A 22,234-nucleotide genomic window follows, 5' to 3' on the forward strand; every position below is an offset into this window, starting at 1 on the left:
GGATTCGAACCCGCGACCCTCTGATTGCGAGTCGAGCGCCCTAACCACCTGGTCATGCCGGGCCCCTTCTGGTCAGCAGCTCACAAACTAGAGATGACTACGCGTAAACCTTAGGGCCCTCTGGCCTTTCTGTTTGGTCCATGTAATGTATAAGGTGCCGTTCTGGTTTAAAATGCGAATAAGTAATCAGGTAACACATATGAAGTTCTGAGACATAATAATAATTTTCAAATCACAAATATAAACTCTATTCAATATTTGAACAAGAATTATAAGACATCGGTTTTTTGGAGATATTACTTCCAAGTACAAACAAGGTCCGATTAAACAAAAATATAAATTACCGAACAATGAAATATATATATAGTATCATTAATTAGTTGTTACACATCGGAAATTCACTGCGAACATACAAGCGGTATTGTTTGAATTAGTTTAAACCGGTTGAAACAGCTATCGGGAACTAGTAAGTGCCCGTAATGGAAGTATGATATCAAAATCTGCGACGTAAACTACTGAATACCAATATCTGATTTATACATAGATATATACATATGTTTATAAGCAATTTCATGAAGCTGCATTGAAACCGTATGTGAAACTTGACATAAGTTGTATGCCAGTATCTGTGTCTATTATACAAAAGGAAACTAAAGTGGTTTACGAAATCTATATAAAATGGAGCAAAAGCAGTTCATATTTCTATGTAAAATTGAAAAACAAGAAACGTAATATTTTAAATATCACGTTCTAAATTACTCTGCTCTCTAACATAGTCATGTCAGTATGATATAATAGGTGTATTTTCTATATAATGAAAAGAGTGTTTGCTTTTAAGCCTAATGGTTAGTGTGCTGAACTGAGGTACCGAAGTTCGAGTCCCGTTACTACCATAATAAATCTAGTTCCGAGTTTTGGAACCGTGGATGGCTTATAAAAGTGACAATCAAATCTCACCACACGGTCTAACAAGAGTAGCCCAAGAGTTGGCGGTGAGTGGTGTTGATTGGTTGCCTACCCTCTTTAGAGTCTATCATTTCAAAATTAGAGACGGCTAGAACATAGAATCCTCGTATATTTTTGTGCGAAACTCAACACACAAACAATGTCTCCCATGTATTTGTTTGTTTGGTTTTTATAGTTTCGACGTTTTAGTTCTAAATCTTAGTCGGAAAACGCTATGTTCAGTACGAAACGAGTGTTTTATTACTGAGTACAAATATCATGAGGAAGACTTATATCTAAAAAGTCTAGTTACTGAAAGTAATACAAATCTAGCCAATTTCATGTACAAACTTATTCATTTATAAAACAATGTACAATATACTCCAATCCACATTATGTATTCAGTTCAAAACTCAAAAAAAAAAGAATAACCGTTTTCTTTTAAAAGCATACTCAAAAGACCACCATTTCAAACTAAGATGTCGTGATTTTTCACAGTGTTAAATACAACTTCCAAAAGATGGAGCTATATAATGTTAGTTGAGCAAGTTGTAAGAGTGATTGTATGTCATCCTTAATAATGAAAACAAAAAGATAAATTATTGTATGAGAAGTAAATGTGATACGGTTTTCGTTATTGTTTTTCTGAGAAGTTTTACCTTCAGAGGTATACGACAAAACAGTTATCTACTTAAGGCTGCTTATAAAAATAAATCATGTCATATACTTCCACCAGGCGCTCTGACCGTTGTAAGAAAAAGCAGTTTTTCCAACAAATACAGAGCTGGACTGAAGATTCTGAAACTTTAATGAAAATAATTCAATACGGCGCTCGAGTGGCTTTCGAGGAAGGTTTAATCAACCAAGTAAATCGTCAGAAGCAAAGAAGGTACTTCTTGTCAGGTCTGTAGGCAAACTTATCTATGTCTTATGTGCGACCTCTTTTATCCAATTTTTTGCAACTGCGGTTAACTTTAAATATTCCTATTTTTTAAACGTTTATTATTTCCCATATCTCAAAATATTCTTATACCCATACATAGTACATTCATTTAAAAATGTATCTGGCAAAAGAAAAATGTTTAACACTTCTAAAATTTATCGAACCTGCCAGTGTTTCTACTAAAGTGCTTAACACTACTAAAATGGATTGAATCCAGAAGTGTAGCTAGTAAAGTGTTTAACATTACGCAGATTGTATGGATGTGCAAGTATAATTTGTACAAAAAAAGCGTTTAACAGTATGAAAATTGTCTAAACTTGTCAATGTAATTAGTAAAGAAAAGTGATTAGCACTTATAAGATCGTTTAAACTTGCAAGTTTAGTTGGTAAAAATAAATGTTTAACACTACTAAGAATGTCTCGACCTGCAAGAGTAAAGGAGTACGTAACTTTAACAGTGCTTGTTGAATCTGCAAGTGTTTTTGATACAGATAAAGTGATTAACATACTAATAATGGTTGAACCTGTAAGCGTTTAGCTAATAGAAAGGAAGTGTTGAACCCCAAAACTATAATCAGATCTTACAATTTAAGTAGATTAATGAATGTAACTAACACTAGAAATAATTTAATGTTTGATTCCGCTAATAAAGAAAGTGTTAAAAGCGTTATTAATATTGGTTGAGTTTGTCCAACTGCTAAAATATAAGAAAGGGCCAATAATACTCAACTCAAAAATAGTAAAATAATTAGTGCCTACTATATTTAACATATTTAATAATTTATCTTGTAATGAAGGTTTGTGTTTATGAACTAGTGGGATTGTTTTTGTTTTTTCAGGTGTGCATGCTCATCTTGATGAAGCTCTTCAATTGTCAAAGTCAGCTGGACATCAAATCTCGTGTGTTGTCAGACAATTTGAAGGTAAGACCAAATATTTTTGACTTTTTGTCTATTTTGTCAATTATTATTTTATTGCTAGGTGATATTAGCACTAATTAAAGCCTTTAATTTTTTATATTGCCCCCAAAGTAAAATTCTATAGATAATCGGATTATATCCGTTTTCATAAGACAAGTGAAAACAGTATTTTTTTTCTAGAGATTTCGAACATGAGAATTATATGTTTTATGTAACTGTCATGTGACCAAATGCAACCAATAACTTAAGTAAATTTCATTAATAACTCACACAAGCTTATACGTATCTGCATTGATATGAAGAATTTTATCTGGTTAATCACATTTTTCCAAAGATCCTAAATTCTCTAGGTAAAACCTACCAATTAACTGACTAGACTACAAACTTCCAAATTAGGCTTAACAACGTCCGTTTAAACTTGTTCAATAATTTCGTGGTAGGAGCACTCCATATTAAACTATTCAGCACGTCAACACACTACCTAAAACTCTTTTTAAATGAACTGTTGGTCCAGTTGTCTTATACCAAAATTATTGCAGATAAAAATGTGTTTTAAAAGCATAATATATAGTTCTGATTGTATTTATTTTATATTAGATTCAAGGGTGTCTCTGAGCTTTAACGAGTGTATAAGTTATGAATTAACTATAGCGAAAAAATAATAATACTAACATATTTTTTATCGCTCCTTTGTCTGCCAACGATATTTACTCTATACGTTTTAAACCTGAAGTTCATTATTTTTATATAATATTTTGAAATTAGTACAGACATTTAAATTTACAATTTACTCGTTTTTTGTTATTGTCCTTTTTTATTTTCGGTAAATTTGAAAAACGAGTATGAAATCAAAAGAAATATCTGCAATTACCGTAGTGTCTTCACAGCTACAAGGATGGTTTAAATTTATAAATATTTGAATTTTTCCTCAGTCACCTGTAACTCATGTATTTGGCCAGTTAAACATAAATATTTATTTTGTGTGGAATATGCTGTCATTAAGAATTATCAATAAGATAGCTAGAAAAAAACTAGTTATTCAACACCATCATTACAAACAATTATTACACTCGTCGTTTGAATTTTTTTCGATTCTAAAATGTAAAGCTGTGATTAACTGTACGAGAGTAAACCGAAAATTTTCTTCCTTATCTTAAAAACAAACAAACACCACTATGTTTTAAATAATTGAGGTCGCATCCTGGATATTACTTTACAAAAAGACGTTTTGTTTATGTCACCATTAGCTAAAAATGACGAGTGTTGAAAAACACTTTAAGTGGTGACAAGTTTTTTTCTTAGTCTATTTTCATGGGTATGAGTACATAGATCTTTATAGGTGATAGTATACTGAATGTAAAAAAATGCTTATTCCAACAAAGGATCTCTCGTATTCAATATTTATCTATGTTCATTCTTCTTTTGAAAAGTTTTTTTTTTTACACACCTCAAACTGCAAAGGGTTGTTTGCTTTTTCACCTGAACGACACCTTATCCATACAATGGGTTATATGGCCAGGTCAGAGATACTTATGGTTCAGACATATTCGTCCCCAATGTCTAACTATGGAGCAAAAGGAAGGAATCTAGTCGGAAGCACTCGCCACTGCTCTTAATTGAATAGCAGGATCAGCTGTCACTCTTATAATGCACACACAGATGAAAGTGCGAAGTGTGTTTAGTAACAACACGCTTCGAATTCAAGATCCTTAGATACCCAATCCGATACTTCCAGTAAGTCATGCTCGAGCCAACTCGTAATGAAGCAAAGAAATATTTGTATATTTGTAACAAAATTATCATTAGAAACAGAGGATCCTTTGTCAAAATTGAAGTTATATTTTCTAGATGAAAACGTTCATAGCAGAACATTTAAACATCAAAATATCTAGAAGAACACACTTGTGTAAAGTTTTATAAACATAACTGTTAACAGTTTAGTTGGTATTGGTTCGTTCGAAGAGTAAGAATTTGTGCATAATTGTGAATATAAACAATCCATTATAAATTTGTAGCAATCGGATATCAATCATTGTCAGGGTTAGTAGTCTAAACGATATTCAAGTCAAATTATTAATTAGTAATTTTTTATAACTAGATACTAATTACTAACTAAATTTTATCCTATGTTTCGGCTGCTGTCTTCAAATAAGTCCTGACAAGGCTCTTCTTGTGCTGGTAGTGACCGGGATTCAATATTCGGTCTTTTGAATTAAACCTACTGCTGTATTTATTAAAACATGAATAAAATAACTACATGAATGTTTTAAAGAAAGGTGTCTATGTTTTTCTTACTTCTGTGCTAAGTTCTCAGTTAGATGAGTGTAAAAGGCTTCTTTCATTTTCTTTTTTCATAGTATGGTTCATGTCCTACTGTTTTAGGATAATTCCAATTTAGCAAACGGTCTTCTTCTCTGGCATGATGGGCTATTACAGATAGATCAGATATACTAAGTCTTGTATGTGTATTATGCTTCTTAGTTCTAACCTTTGTTAGTCTTTCATTCTGTTTCTCTAACGTATTGAGGTCCACGTTCACAAGGGATGCCGTAAATGGTGTTTTTACTCACTATTTGGCCTTTATATGGTTTGATGTGCACTAATAACGATTGTATTGTGCTGTAACGTCTGCATACTGTTCGGACTTTATGCTATGTGCATATCTTCTTTATTTTAACAGAGAGGCCTCAGACATAGAGGAATATAACAATACAGCTGTGTTTTATTGTAATATTTCTACCTGTAATGTTGAAGGTTTAATTTCAAAATTGCCCGGTTCCAAGGCTGAACTTGAAAAGATTCTACCACATACTTTTAATGATTTACAGCGAGTTTTGTTCATGCATCTTGCGACCAATTTAATAGAAAGCTAGAGAACAGAAAGTTCTACCAGCGTTGATTACCAGGAAATATCGATTTTACAGAAGCGTTTAAAAAGGCGCTTTCGTTTTTGTTTTTTAAGCACATGTGCTTATAGCAGATTCCTTTCCTAGACTGCTTTTGTAAAAATTAGATACTTGTAGCATACAAGAATATAATAATTATACACAAGAGCTTTACATATACTATAACATTACTGTATCTTTTAGATATTCTAAAGCCAGCTAAATATCTCAGAAATGAATAAAATTGCACTGCGTTTTTTCGCTTGAAAATGATACAAATTAATATAACTTTCTTAAAGAGGTTTTATGAGAATTTTAGAGACTTTTTCATTTTTACTCACAATCAAATACTCTTACAGACAATGTAGTTTTGAAAACTGTTGCTTCAGTTTCTAAAACAAGACAACGCTTGTCAGCTGAACATACTTTTCTCCTGAATTTTCTTAAAAACAGTTTTAATATACGGAAACTTTTTTGTGAATTGGAGGTCTTTAGCACTAGATATTGTTTTTCTTTTTTGACTTTTACAGGTCTAAATCCTTCAGACCCTAGTGCCTCATACTATGCTGATATTATATCACATGAGGGCGCTACCTTCGAGGAGGAAAGTGTGAGTGGTATTCATGGGTTAATTGATGACATTATCCTTTCTGTTGAAAGAAAAAACGTTCATTATTTCAGGTAAGTATATTTCAGTATTTCTTTGTTTTTTAAAATCAACAAAAGCGATATTTTAAGAAATATTTCATAAATATTGGAATGATTAAAACTACTTACAATTTTTAGAATACAAGTGAGTTCGCAAAATTTTAATAACGTCACAAAATCAATTCGATCCTAGCATTAAAGAAGTAACTCTTTGCATTTCTACACAATTTTAGGTAGTGTTACTTCAAGCTAGTGGTTTAGATTTCACCAGAAAAAAAATCAACATTATCCCAAGCAATATGTTGGACAAGTTAAGTTTAAAAGGAAAAATTTATAGCAAAGTAAATTTTGGACTTATCACTAGGTGTATTTTATCAATACTGTTATTTAGCATTCCCTGGAAAGAATCTGGAATAGATCCCAATTTTCCTGAACATCACAACTATCTTCATAAGTTCGGAGACAGTGTTCTGTCTACTCTCAAAGGACTAGTCAGTGACGCCACTACTTCATCACCTGAATGGGAAGGCCTTCCTTTGACCATAAGAAAATCAGTCCAAGTTTGTATTACAGAATCTTTTGTTCACTTGCTTTAATAATCTGATTGGTACAAAGCCTAATATGAAGAAGGAATTTTTAAAAAATGTAGTGTTTTTTTTTCGTTCACAGATATTTGATTAGATGTAAACTTTAGCCACAGGGTTTAAATGATGGGATTTTTTATTTCTCCTCCTTCTTCATATACTTTCTAACGTACAGGAATTTAAATTTGCGTAATAAGATGAGCGTCTAAGCGATTTCCCGATGTTCCAGAAGTTATACTTCCAGAATAATACATAGATACGACAATATAATTAAAAGTTACTAAAAAGATTCGGCGAGAAAGATGGCGTGTTTAATTGTCAACTAAATTATAAAAGATGTTTCTTTGTAAAAACAACTGTTTCACTGTACACATTTTCCAGACTTTCTAGAAGATGTCTCCTTGTCAGTCAATGGTAAGTTTACTAAAATTACAACGTTCAAATCCGTGGTTCGATTCCCGCGATAGACAGGAAGCCCATTGTGTAGCTTTGCGTTAGAAAACAGTAATTTGTGCACAATTTTTGTTTTAATGCAGTTTTTTATAATAAACTTAAGTGAAATATAATTATAGTGGATTCTTTCACAAATCCCGATTTTTGCAATTAAATGGATAGTTTTCTGTTATTTTCCTTATATAATTGCCTTATTCCTTTTTTGTAAGCGTTAGAAGTGAAGCAACCATAAATAAATACTTGAAATGAAGTCAAAAAGTCTGTTACTTTGTTACGGAGGATGCACAAAGAAAAGGTTGAAATCAGAGTTCGTTATGAACAACATCATAAAGCACAGACTTAAAACAAGACTTGTTTCGTCAGAAAGTTTGTCTTTTCTTAACAGACATTAGTTTTGTAATGAAATTTAAGAATATACATGACAAAGTGATCTGGTTTGCTTTACTGTAGGTGAAATAGTGTATTTTTCTTCAACTGGACTGTTGCAAAGACAACACCTCAACGCTTTTATATTTTTCTCAATATTATATTAGGAAGTAGTACTCGAGTCTCAAACTCACCTAGTTAACGCCCACCAGAACCTCCACGCCTTAGGGGTCTCCCAGTCTTTAGACAGCGACTGTGGGCCTTTAATACACATTCAACAGCTCATGCTAGTGGATGAGGACAAAATACGTCATACTCCCATTGTTGTATGTGGTCGTAATGGTTCAGGAAAGTCAACTCTTCTTTCTCAGGTGTGTGAATACGAACTTTTTTCTGTTTCTTTTTATATTTTATTCTAGTCTTGCTTCTTAGACTGGCCTATTTTGCATGTACTGAATAACAGTTAAAAAAATCTATATTATTAATATGAGATTACGCCGAAAGCAGCTCAAGTTTCTGATACCAGTACCCCATCTTGTGGAATAGTTGTAACTGTGCATTCTTTTCAAATCGATGTATTTCTACAGAGTATAATTTCGTCAAGTTTACTGAAAAAAGTAAAAGCTCAGAGGAATGAAGAACCTGCGTTATTTCATTTTCTGGCTTTGGTATATTTTAACTATAATGTTAACACGTAGATAATGATAAGAGTTGCGCTGCTGCTAAGCGTAGGAGGCTGATGCTGTTCTTAAACAAACAATGAAGCTCATATCATGCTCTGTTCTTACTTCCTACTTAAACGGAAGGTTGATGCGTGTATTCACCTACGCGTGAAACTTTCGCTAGTAAATATCAAGAATAACAATAACAGCATAGTTTTGTCACATTTTTAGTTTGGTCGTCTTAGATATTTATTATTCTGCCCATCAAACAAATAAACTTTTATAAAAACTTAGTTTGTGGCACGAGGTCAGCGAGGCTTTACGATACATTTGAACAAATGAATAAATAAAACTGAAAAAATATATAAAACATAATATTACTAAAACTTTGTAAACTCGTATGTTTTAGGTTCCTACCTCTTGCTCTGACGGGTTTCTTTTGAAATGAGATATATACTCTTGTTAAATCTGGCTTCAAGCGCAGAAACCTACGTCAAGAACTTATTTCTAAGTTTTTTATTCTCTATATTAAAATCTTACGCCATTAAACGCTTAGCAGCTTTCGTTGTCGTACAAGATATATAAGATAGGAAAAACCACATTTGTCATCGTTTCACAAACTCTAACTTTAATCTATCCATTCTGTTTTTGTTTAATAATTCTTTCCTTTGTATTTTATTAACATTTCCTTTCTACATAGCGCTTTTTGTATGCTTGTTTGTTAATCTTCTTCTCTGTCTTCCCTTATCCCATTATCACTATTTAGTTTTATCCGGTATCTTTCATCTTTCACTTCCATTTTGTAGTTTTATCCTTACTTTCTTTTTGTAATTTTGAAACGTTTCTTTCCGCCATTGAAATTCAGTTTTTTTTCAAACATATTTCGAACATAATTTGTTCTAACATTAAATCACGACCATACAACAGTTTAAGTTATAAAGAGGTCGACCGATTTGAAATTCAACTTGGAAGACTCATCTCCTATCAGTTAAAGAGAAGGACCAGTTTCGTGGAAGGAAAAACAGCAACAAATAACATAAACTCATTATATAAAGGTAAAATTACCAAAAAGTATGGAATCAGTTATTGATTAATCATTCCAACTGACTCAAACTTCAGGTACATGTCATTTCATATTTCCACTATATTTTTCCAAAACAATATCTTGAATATAAATTTAACTAGATATGGCTCATTTTTTTTATTTATTCTTTGATATTATTCTTTATTTCGACGTAAAGTGGACAAAATTCAGCATATAAAAATATCCCATTAACTTTTCTCTATTATAAGAACTGTCTTTTGGTAACACATGGCGATTCCGGCTCATTGACTGTGTTTGGTTAGTTTGGTGATATATTAAAATACCAATGTATCTTTATTTCTAAATTCATATTAGGCTAAATACTAATATCATCACGGTACTTGTTGTTGTTTAAGCTGAAAATCAGTATCGTCTAAACAGTCATCCAATAAATCTAATTCAATGTAATATCAAATGATAATCCTTCTTGGAAATGAATTAATGAATTCTTAATCAACCTTACGAGTAACTTAACTCTAGTCAAGATTATTGTTTGTGCGAGAGAACGAAAAAGAACGACTCAAAATAACTAACTGCCCCCATGCCTCCTATCAAAGAATACAATCCATTATAATGAATAATTCAACTGTTGTAAGCCTCATCAATTACTTTCGAAACTTCATTGTTTTCGTGCCTTATGTTATGTCTGCCTAATCATGATACACGGCCTCGTGCGTTCAGCTTTTCCTGCTATTCTCATACATTCGTAGACTCATTAAACTTGGAAATTTGTTGTCTTTAATACTTTTACCTTCGGAACAGCGATGGTAATTTTCTTTCGCTAAAACCTGAGCTTTAAGATTTTTATTTTTTAATTTTTTTGTAAGGCAATGTTCCTTTTGCAAAGGAGAAAAAAATGCTATAATGAGAATTTATTGCTTTCCCAAACCGCTATCTGTTCTATCTTTACTCATACTAACTATAACACCTACGCCTTTCTATATTACAATAAGAAATTTCCACTGAAAAACGTACTGCGTGTTGAAATACGAAGCTAGAGGCAAGCTGATGTGGATATCGCCACATTGATCACAGCAGATAATGCAAGTGGGAACCCTCTATTGCTTTCACAGCGTTGTATTTTACATTAACTCTTTGATATCAGTTGGGGAAAGTTTGAAAGTCCATTACGTGGCCTGCTGGAAGAGCCTCGGAATAAGCTCTCTTTTTTTTTGGAATTTAGAAGCCAGCATTTCTATACTACTTCAAGGAAATTCTTATCTCTCCCAAGAATGACAAGTACCTTAAAAAGTTGTAGGATAACTTTATGCACACAACACGAGCAGGAAGTACCTTATTTCTTATTGAACATACCCAATAAATAGATAAAAAACGGTATATTTTTGTCAAGATATTTTCAGTTTATTTAAGCAAACGATTAAATTGAGAATCATACATGTAACATCAAACTCTGTCATCTTGCTTTAAGATACATAAACTGTATAATAAGGTCTAAAGGAACAAACTTCGTAGCCTTAATTTTAAAATCACACCATTTTAAAAGTTAGAAAAGTAACCAGTTTAAAAGCTTAGGTATTTATTTTGTCTTATTGATTATATTAATTTTCGCACTTGGTAATTTCTCTTGGTAAGTAACCATTCGAAATATAAAATGCTAATTTATTCTACTGTCAAACAATTAAAAACATCTGGTTTTATATGTATTATTGATACTTGAAACCGTCGGTACTTGGTGAAACTCCATAATCACAGAATTGAGAAGAAAAAGCAAAGACAATTATACGTTTCCCAAATACTTCATTTATGGTTTCTCTAGTAAAGGTACAGGTGATTTGTAAATAGGATTTATATATATGTTTAACCAAAGAACCAGAAGTAACCTCGACATTCACCTTGAGACAAGTGGGGAGAAGCTTGAGTTAGTTTGATTCGTTTAGAAATTTTTCTGTATTTGTTTTAGACTTCTGTTTATTTCTAGCATTTCCAGGCTATTTAGTTTGTTTTTTTTTCCTTTTTTCAGAGATATCAAAAAATTGTGGAGTTTTTTCTGGATCATAATGGTGTGTAGTTTCAATATGGTGGGATGCAAAGATTGAATCCATTTCCTTAATTTCCACCTTCTAGAATGATCTATAATTTTTGTTTCTAAGGCACGTCCTGACCTATGTATACACTATTGCGATCTTGACACGTTAATTGGACAAAAATGTAAAGATACCTAATAACGACAAAATTGTTTCGTATGATGTTTGTAGTCTTTTTAACAGTATACCTGTTAACAAATGTAAAGAAATTGTTAGTAATTTATATATACAGAACGATAGGTTAGCTATAGATTCCCCTCTGTTTCCTTTGTTTACAGAAATGTTCATGGATAATCTAGAGAAGAAATTGTTTAATGGCGAAAATAATATAAAAGATGTCAACTATTGGTACAGGTATATTGATGATGTGATTTGTCTTTTACAGACTCCAGACATTAACTTGATCATTTTGTAACTCTCCTAAATTCACAAAACAAAATAATTAAATTTACTATGGGATTTGGTGAAAACGGAAACATTATATTTTGTTGACTTAAATATTGACATAAATAATAACATACATTCCTTCAAAATTTTCAGAAAACCGACTTATAGTGCATACTTCTTCAAGACATCAGTATCTCACAAACTTGTCATGTTCCATAGTTTGTTACACAGGCTTATCACTGTATCCCTGTCATCTGATGATCATGAAATTGAATTTAAAACTATTAAGCAGTTTGCTGTTAACAATGGTTATACAACAAGTTAATTGACACATTGTTGTTTAAAAAACTAAAAGCCATAAACTTAAATCAATATACCCACGTACTGTACCAAACGAACAAAAAGAAATAAATAAGCTACATTGGTAAACCTTCTCACAAAATGTATAACACATATGACACACTGGACAAATAAATCTACAGACCGACCTTCTACTGTGCAAACAATCTAGGCAGAATGTTGTGCAACAATAAAGACAGAATCGAAAAGTACAGCAACAGTGCTGTTTACCAATTGACGTGTCAAGGCTGCAATAATGTATACATAGGTTAAATACGACGTTCCATAGAAACAAGAAAAGTTCAATTGTCTTTGTTTTTTCCTCAATTCTGTATATGCAATTTTGGCCAAAATATTTGCATGTTTTATAACAAATAAGATCATTATTATTAAGATGGAATACAAATACACTTAGCGCTGTCAAACTGAGAAATACATGTTATACTAAGCATCTACATATGTAATTTGTATAATGAGACAGGTTCTGTGGACATCATGAACGATTTCTTTAGAATAGCAAACAATTTTATCAGACACCTATTCAGCATTTCACTTATCATAACAAAACCTTATTAAAACATATATAATAACAAATTATAGCATCAAATTATTATAAATAGCGTCTGTAACCTTATAACTGTTCATATTAAACATTCGAGTACTTGGCCGGTCCTCCTCTAATAACCTCCTACCTAGCATGCTATCAATGAGGTAATCCACCGTGATGTCATCCTAACTTGTCACTAGAAAGCGCTGAAACTCAGCTACAGTAGCTGGTTTAGGGGCGTGGTTAGCAATTTTCGGCTCATTTTTGCACAACATTTGTCAAGGGGATTACAATCTGGAGACTTTGCAGGCCAAAGCAGTCTTGTAACGTCTTTCTGGTCGAGATACTCCTGTACAATATGCACTCTGTGGGCAATAGCATTGTCATCCTGGAACACAAACGTATTGCCAAACCTTTCCCTAGCATATTGCAGAAATATCGTTTCCATGTGATGCCTGTAGGAGGAGCCACTGACGTTTCCCTGAAGGATAAGAAGAGCAGTTTTTCCACCATGATGAATAGCTGCCCAAACATGTACTGTACCACCTCCTGTGTGTTCCCTGTGGGAAAGACAGTTTTCCGGGCAAACGACGAACACGAATCCTACCATCAACTTTAGCAAGCCGGAAATAGGATTCCTCTAAAATGAAAAGATGTCATGTCGCCACGATCTTAACTGTAAGCTGGCGTGTTGTCTTGCCCAAATAACACGATGATGGCGGTGAATTCTGGTTAATATCAATTTGCAGACAGTTCTTCTTGCAAAATAACCTTGTTTGGTCAGTCTAATATTCATTGTCCTGGATACTCTGGAACGAATGCGTTCATGCCATTCCTGTCGTAAGATGTTGTAAGACATCTTTCGACCTTGACCTATTAACCTGATCAAAACATGGTCATCTTGGGCAGTAGTTTTTCGGCGTCTACCACTAGACTTTCCAAAAAGAATGTGTCTTGTAGTCCGATGACGTTTCAGCATTCTATATATAGTACACTGGAAATACTCTACTGTTCTGGCAATGTCCGTTTGCTTCATATAATTTCTGCTTCATACAGTCCAACAATTTGACGCCTTATAACTTCTGTCACGTGACGAAGCATGCTTCTACACCAAATACAGAGAAATTGTCTGAACAAAGCGTTGATCTGTTTCAAAAAATATTATACCAAAAGCACACCCTTTTATACAAAACAGGTGTATATGTATATTTTGACGAATAAGTACTCAAAACCAGTTATACAAACCAGAATAACAACTCCCACACGTTTATCCGATCATACCCAACCTTCTCTGTTACTACTCGAGCATTTATTCTATAACTGCTACATGCATGTAAACAATAACATCAATATAAAACAGTATGGAAACATTTTAGCGAAGGCTGTATATATTACTCTAACTCCCCATCAAAATAAGGAAAAATATTTGAAATTCTCGTAGTTAACAATAGATACTAAAAATAAACGTTTGGAGACAGCCTGACTGGGTAATGAAGAAAACGTTATCATAAATGTACGATGTTTCGATAAGATTACCTAGAAAGAGGGTTCCTCTTCATCAAATTTAAATACCAAAATGTTTATATTAAGTAAGAATTAACTGCTAAGGTTTAGTTGAAATTATTACTTAGTGTGGTTGAAAATGAAGAAAACTATAATATACCCAATTTATGATAAAATTTTTATAAAATCCAAATATACCATTTACAGATATAGTACGTTTTGTGCATGGTGTTTTAGTTCACATTAAGTCACCACAGGGGACCTATATTTATATAGGATTTGAAGAATATATAACAATTATGCTATTATTTATTCTTCTGATTTATTCAGCAACTTACAAGAAGTCTATTATTGTTGTATTTGATTTACCCATGTCCAGGGATACTGATGAGGGATGGAATTCGCTGGTTTATGGTATAATGACCAATGGTGAATGGAATAATAAAATGGGCTTCATATGGATCTTTATCGTGTAGTAAGTTCATCGTCATAATAATCTATTAAGTTCTCTGACTGTTAACTGGAAGAAGAAGATAATAACACCTCACATATTTCGGCGAATGTATAAGTATTAAGTAAGCTTAGGCTGGTATATGAAATAATATTGCAACTACTTATGCACACTGTCCATTTATCCTGCAAAGTATATATGGCAGCTGATACACTATAAATATTGTTTACGCTGCCCAGTTATCCTTCAAAGCATACCGCAGCTGCCACATTGTAAACATTTGTGCACAATACCCACTTATTCGGCAAAGTATGCCGCAGTTGTTGAGAAAATCAATTGACATTAACTTTTTCACTTGTTTGTCTCCATATAACTAACTGTGAAACTAATGCACGCCAATCTTGTTATTCCATATATAATTGTTCCAAGAAAAGTTATATGACCAATCTAACCTTCACTGCAAAGGTTATATGAGCCACTAGAAATAAAGTGGATTAGTGGTTGTTACTTGACACAGTGTCATTCAATACTGTCCTTAAAAAGAGCAAATGCTCCTGTTCTTCCATGAAGTGAATATCTTAAAGCAAATGAGACCAAACTTTATAACTTTAAGAAATAAAATCTACATTTCTGCAATTACGAATACATTAGTGTTTAGACTTAGTGTTTCACAAATTTTAACAATGCCGAAGATTTTTAATTATAATATATGTAACTACGTTTGAATATGAAAAAAACCTATGCGTTCTTGAAGTGGATTATAACCTCCTAAAACCAGCGTTTACTAACAAATGAATGATATATTTAACTCTCTATACTCATTTTGTAAATTCATTAATTTTTAGATTTTTTTGAATAACTTTAATACATTTTATTAAGAGGTTTACATCGAGAGGCAATAATATACCGATATTATGAAGTGTGAAATGATTAAACACGCGTATGCAAAATTAGCAGTTTATAACCTGAACGTTATGAATAATATTTTTTCTTTACTGGAGAAATGAAAGGGTTAACTGAATATCTGTTTGCCTGATCCAGGTCCTGATGTATTGTACTGAGTGGCTAGGCAATGACGTGGTCAGAATATTCCGCCATGTTGGAAAAAGCCTCACTTCTACTTACACACCTGAGCTACTTAGAAATCTTTGTCTGCATATAAGCCTAGTTTTTGGTTTTGATATTACTCCAAAGCATTACAGCTTCGAACTTGGAAAGTTGAGCATCTGGTTTCAGGATCTACTTAAGTTCGTCGAAACTACCACTAGCGACCTTGTTATCGTTTTAGACAATCTTCATGATCTTAGATCGCCACCCAATAGTCAGGCAGCCATCTTAGGATGGCTCCCATGGAACCTCCCAGCTAACGTGCATATCATCTGTTCTGTAGCTGAAGAGCATGATATTGTTCTAGGGCTGCTCAAATCTCGTATTACAACCGGAGACAGCTTTGTTCACATCTTGCCACTCAATCACACGGCTGCTGTTAGCATGCTCCAGTCAACACTCAAAGACAACAAATATGTCTTGACAAACAGCCAATGGCAAACTGTAAAACAAAGACTTTCTGGACAATCATTGTCTCCCTTATACGTGAAGCTTTTGTCCCAAGAAGCCAAAGGCTGGATGTCATGGCAGGACGTCTTGGATAACGAAGTACCTCAGACCTTACGAGAACTTATCAACAGGATTCTAACCAGATTAGAAAACCAATATGGAGAAACTACACTAAGGAAAATATCTTCGTACTTAACTTGCACACATTACGGACTTAGAGAACCTGAAATTCTTGAACTCATATCAGCTTCTGATTTTGAAGGACCTGGAACCAATCAGGAGGAAGGCCAACGAGAAGAATTCTCTCCTATGGATTGGTTTGGAATCAAACAAGAACTAAGTAAGCACATATCATTTTACTTAGAAATAATAATTGAAATATAAGTTGACATACTTTCTCATTTATTTCTGGTAGAAAGCCAGTTCTTTCATTTCTGTGCTACTTTTTTCGTAGGTTTGTCTATAAATAAAAAAGGGTTAATGTACAGAGTTTTCCAAGTTATAAACAAATATAAATTTCAGCTAGTGTTCACTTTATTTTGTGTTATGTCAAATGGTAATCATTTTTCAAAAGCAACTGTAATCAACAAGTTGAAAAACACTCAGTGAGTGAAGCCTCGTGGCTTGCATTGTTTCTCACTTATGCAGTAAACAACTCAAAATATATATAAACAATTTCTCACGTCAAAAATGTAGGTCTATGAATGAAAATCTTCTTTTAATCTCAATTTATTATCGAGTTTTGGCTGTTTTTCAAAATTCTAATTTGCTACCGCTGATAGTGTTTGACGTAGAGGTGACCTTGTGTGTAAGCTACATTCACCAAAAGTTAAATAATTTGTCCTTCGAGAATATTCAGTCTTTATTCTAAATTTCATTAGAATTAGACGAAAATGTTTCGAATTATATGTACTGTACACATACACACACACACACAGAAGTGAAAGCAATACCCCGCGTATGGCGGAATTTATTAACTAAAAACGATAAATTGTTTCATATTAATCACAAAATGGTAACAGAAACAAATGATATTTCATAGACTATTACTCAAATATATAGGAGTATTGTTTGCAAAATATCATAAATAATTACTTTTATTTATATAATTAGCTGAAATATTAACGAAATTTGTTGAAGAACTGAAGTCAAATATGTTTAGTGGGGTATTTTAAGGACTCTTGAATTTATTCATTTATTTTCTGATTTCTCGATTAAATGTTTGATTTGCCTTAAATTATACATATTCTTATTCTTAAGTAATTAATAGTATGTTAACCAACAGTTCTATTCATTAATAATTGACAAATTATTTTATACTCTAAGTCAAGAGATATTATATTCACAAAAATAGCATAAAAAGCGCCAAGCTCATGTACTTGTGCAACTATTCCATTTTAGAAAATCTGTATATGTGTATACAGAGGTTGAGTATGTTATATTTAAACGATTTTGGAGCGTCGCCATAACAGTCCATGTCGCTACGTCCGCTCATGCTCTATTTGACAGTCATACATCTTGACAATAGGCCTGCAACGTAATTTCCGTTCCAAAATGCTGTTCGTCAGAGTGCCATGTCCGGAGGGCACTATACCTCCCTGTAAACTTTCCATAAGGCATTTAGTGTACGAGAACGAATGTATACATGCGCCAGTTTTTACAATCCGATCGCACAGAAATACATAGACACCATGCCCAATTGCTCGACCAGTATGTCTTCGTATCCGGTAGCTTTAATACCCTTTTCATTCTCCAGCTGCTAACGGTATGCAAGGGTTGAATGGATATGTCACTTATATACATGTGACTTATGTCTCATTTCCAGAAGAGATCCTTCTTGATTATGTTGCGTTCTGTTGCCTGGAGCATTTATTTTCCAATACTATTAGATACAATGGATATCCTAGCCTTTGAAATTCTAAGTTCTAGTTCTGACTACATGTTAATGACATGAGCATATGAATGTTTTGCTTCGGAAAGAGCTGTTACATACTCTTCAGTTTTAGATGGCATCACACTACCTATGTATCGCCAATCGTTCCAACGTAAGCTGTGATTGTCACATGATTTGCTTATTTTTGTCTTAAAAGTTGTTTTATTATAAAGTACTCAACCATTTGTAACGTCACTTTTAAAACAAAATACATATACATTTCGCTACTTGATTTATTTTGCCATTTTTGGCTCTTAAAGAATTTTTTGAAGAAGACATTTGAGAGAAAGGATAATTTAATATTATCCTAACAAATGAAATACAAACTCACTCAGTAGAGCAATTATAACAGCATCGAGCTCCAAAACTACACCCCAAGTCAATATGGAGTAGCAACGCCCTCTTCACAAAAGTAAAAAGTATGAATACGAAGGAGCTTCAATAACCTAAAATTATCCAAAAACAAAACCTACTTTCAATTTAAACCAGTCAAATAAGAAGGTCTCTTATCAGTTTAAACGATAATATTAGTTTCAGTTTCGGTTTTGAACTAAAGATATCCTTTTACAAAACCTGAACTCAATGAAAATTATAAAAAGTACTGATGAACTAGCAGTAACATATTTATAGATAACACATAAAATAATCAACTCACTAGTTATTTAACCATATATATTAACTAGGGAATCCATGGGCCCATGGCCCATATTTACAGAGCCACTATAATGCAAGTTTAATGATTGAACTACTGTTTTGCTCCTTATTTGTTCAATCGTTATTGTCGCTACAATGCAAGTTTAATTTCTTTAACGAATTTACCAACGTTAATCAGTAGGCCTACTTATTTACGTGCTATGACGTAAATCGATGCCAAATTTGGTGTCCGCTTTCAGGGACTTGCTATAAAAATGTTTTCGCGAAAGACCCTGGTTCTCTAAGGGGTTGCGTGGAAAAAATTGTTTGTGCAAACCTTGGGACCAAGACGATTTGTTTGGTTCGTTTAGAAGTCAGTGCAACCAGTCGTTTAAGAGGAGTTACGTTACATACACACAGATACTGAAGCTTATAATACAGATGCTTTCTTTACAGTATAAATTTATATTTTAAAGGGCGCGGGTTGAAGTGATAGAGCTGTGTATTTCGAAGCTGCCGAAAGTTCTAATCCGTGCGATACCACAAATATATTACCCGCACTTTAAACTGTGGGTGCATTAAAAAAGTGGCATTCAATCCCTTCGTGTGGATGGTCGGTGACAGGGTGCTGCTGACTGGCTGATTTCACTCTGATCAGTATTTCAAAATTAGGGACGACGGCAGATAGCTTTAGTAGCTTTGTCATAAACACAAAAATACAAATACAAAATCAATCATTTAAATTTTGCTCTTACACTACAAATAGTTTCAAGATCAATTTTGAAATTTTATGATGTAACGAATGTATTTCTCATTAACATTAGTGCCCGGCATGGCCAGGTGGTTAGGGCGCTCGACTCGCAATCTGCGGGTTCGAATCTCCGTCCCACCAAACATGCTCGCCCTTTCAGCCGTGGGTACGTTATATGTGACGATCAATCCCACTATTCGTTGATAAAAGAGTAGCCCAAGAGTTGGCGGTGGGTGGTGATGAATAGCTGCCTTCCCTCTAGTCTTACACTGCTAAATTAGGGACGGCTAGCGCAGATAGCCCTAGTGTAGCTTTGCGCGAAATTCAAAACAAAACAAACAACTCATTAAAATTACATCACTTTTCCTGTGAGTCTCTGTCGAAAAGTATTTTGAAACAGATGATGCCAAAGCTTAAGTTGCACATTCTGAACGAAATAAATCTTTCACGTATCGGTTCAAAATTTGTTCCAGTCTAAGTTTTTTTTTTTTTTCTCTACAGGATAGCAAAAGTGGTGGCTAAATCAATTAGACGAAACAAGTTGATTACCTTTTCAAAGATGCAATTGAATATTTTTCTAAATTGCTTTGAATAATCGTGATAATAGAACAGTATCTGATCAAGCTTTTAAAACGAAATTATATATTCTTCCTTTATTTTATATCACTATTTCTACTGTCAGTAAATGCTAAGTGCAAATTGCTTATCTAAGCATTTCAGTTAACTAACACATCGTTGTAAAATAGTCCATTTATTGTGAAGTACACAAATTATTGAATAGAAAACAAGAGACAAATGAAGTTTGGCTAATTAAAAACTAGTAAACATTCATAAACGTTTAGGTTGTTTGCTGAAAGAATATTACGTTGGGAACCGACCCTATATCCACTGGAGCAACTCTTTTGTGTCTGAAATAGTGAAGGAGCGTTACCTTTCTAATCTTGATGATACTCGTGCCTGTCATACCGACTTAGCCAGCGCCTTCTACTTGAGTTTTCTGGAGAAAGCAGAAGAAAAGGTAAGTTAGGTAGGTTCTATAGCAATGCGGTTACGTGCATTTAATGTAATGATATATCTTAGTTGTTCCTAGCCATCTCAAATGATAAACCCTTGCTATTTTCCAACTTAATTTGAATGGTAAGAGATTATTAGGCTTAGCTAATAGTTCTGATAATTTCTAAGAAAAAGATAAAAATTAAACTTAGCTGATTTTAATTGTCGATAAAGTGAGATGTTTGGGCGTAGGTAGATGTCAGATTATAACTTGTAGAAGATATGGAACAAAGTGACGTTTGTAAGGTTCAAAGGGTTTTCAATAAATATCGACTATTTTTACTTAGAAAATGCGATGCTGAAGTTACATATTATTATTATTATTAACCAAAAATTAAAAAATAGTATCAATAAGTAAGAGATCTAACTGTTATTTTCTATTTGCTCTTCCATTTCCGGAAAGGATTATAGAAGACTCATCACTTGTTGCGAATTAGTGGTGTAGTAATTCTTGCGTCAAACATTTATTTTCTACAACTTGAGAAACTCAGTTTCCATTACAAAATGATCAGTTAGTATTAAATTCCAATCAAAATTAATGGCTCGAGTTTTTATAATAATATACTTATCTTTTCTGCAGTATCGCTCAGTTGCACAAACAAACAGACAAGCGTCATTGAAAATCCTATCAAAAGAAGAGATAATGGTGCTTTGCGTAACGTGATTTGTTTCCTTGTCTAATCGCATCGTTCTTGTAACATATACGTTCAGGTTATATATTGAGTTATTTAACAATGAAAAACGAAAAAAAAATAAAATCATCCTGCATGTTTCAAAACTTCTGACAATGTAGCAGCCAAACATTTTACACCAAAATTTTTCACAGAAACAATTCGTTTTCTCAGACTTATATCAACAGCGATAAGTATACTTAGGGGTCTATTTCGTTTCAGTACATAGTTTACATTAAAACATTAATTGCCCAAATAAAATATTTCGAAACAAAGGTTATGTTAATTTTTCAGCGAAAGTCAGAAACAAACCAGTCATTTTCTTGTCTACAAAATTCCAAACAGTTTTGAAAATCAAGCGAAGGTACTGAAGCAAAAATACTAAAATATCAGATTATTTTGATAAGTCAGCCCCCACCCAATAGTGTCTCAGCGATAAGTCTGCTGGCTTATGACGTTAAAAATCGAGTTTCGATACCCGTGGTGGACACAGCACAGATAGCCCATAGTGTTTAGCTTTACTCTTAACAACAACAAATCCAATCAATAAATCAGTCATGAAATTGTCAAAAGATTTCATATTTTGCTTAAATTGTCACTTATTCAAGTTTTCCTTTTTAGCTTATTGTTCGAAATTCCTTATTTGTTAAATTTCAAAAAAGGATTTTTTTTTCGCCTGAAAGGGGAAGGGAGAGCCAGGTAGGAAACAGACTTAATTAAAATAATCTGTAACTAGCATTACCAAGTTTCATTTATGATTCAAATGAAATTATACACAAAATAAATATTTCAAAATATTAAAATAATTCCTTAAACGAGAAGTTCAATGATACCAACTAAGAATTAGTTGATAGTGGACTATCAAACACGAACT

At 33.1% G+C, this 22,234-nt stretch overlaps 1 pseudogene; it reads left to right on the plus strand.

Annotated features, from left to right (window-relative positions):
* LOC106461391 overlaps positions 1-22,234 on the plus strand; it is a 150,999-nt pseudogene that overhangs the window by 83,874 nt on the left and 44,891 nt on the right.

The sequence above is a fragment of the Limulus polyphemus genome, unplaced genomic scaffold, assembly GCF_000517525.1.
Source record: "Limulus polyphemus unplaced genomic scaffold, Limulus_polyphemus-2.1.2 Scaffold950, whole genome shotgun sequence".
NCBI classification, from domain to species: Eukaryota; Metazoa; Arthropoda; class Merostomata; order Xiphosura; family Limulidae; genus Limulus; species Limulus polyphemus.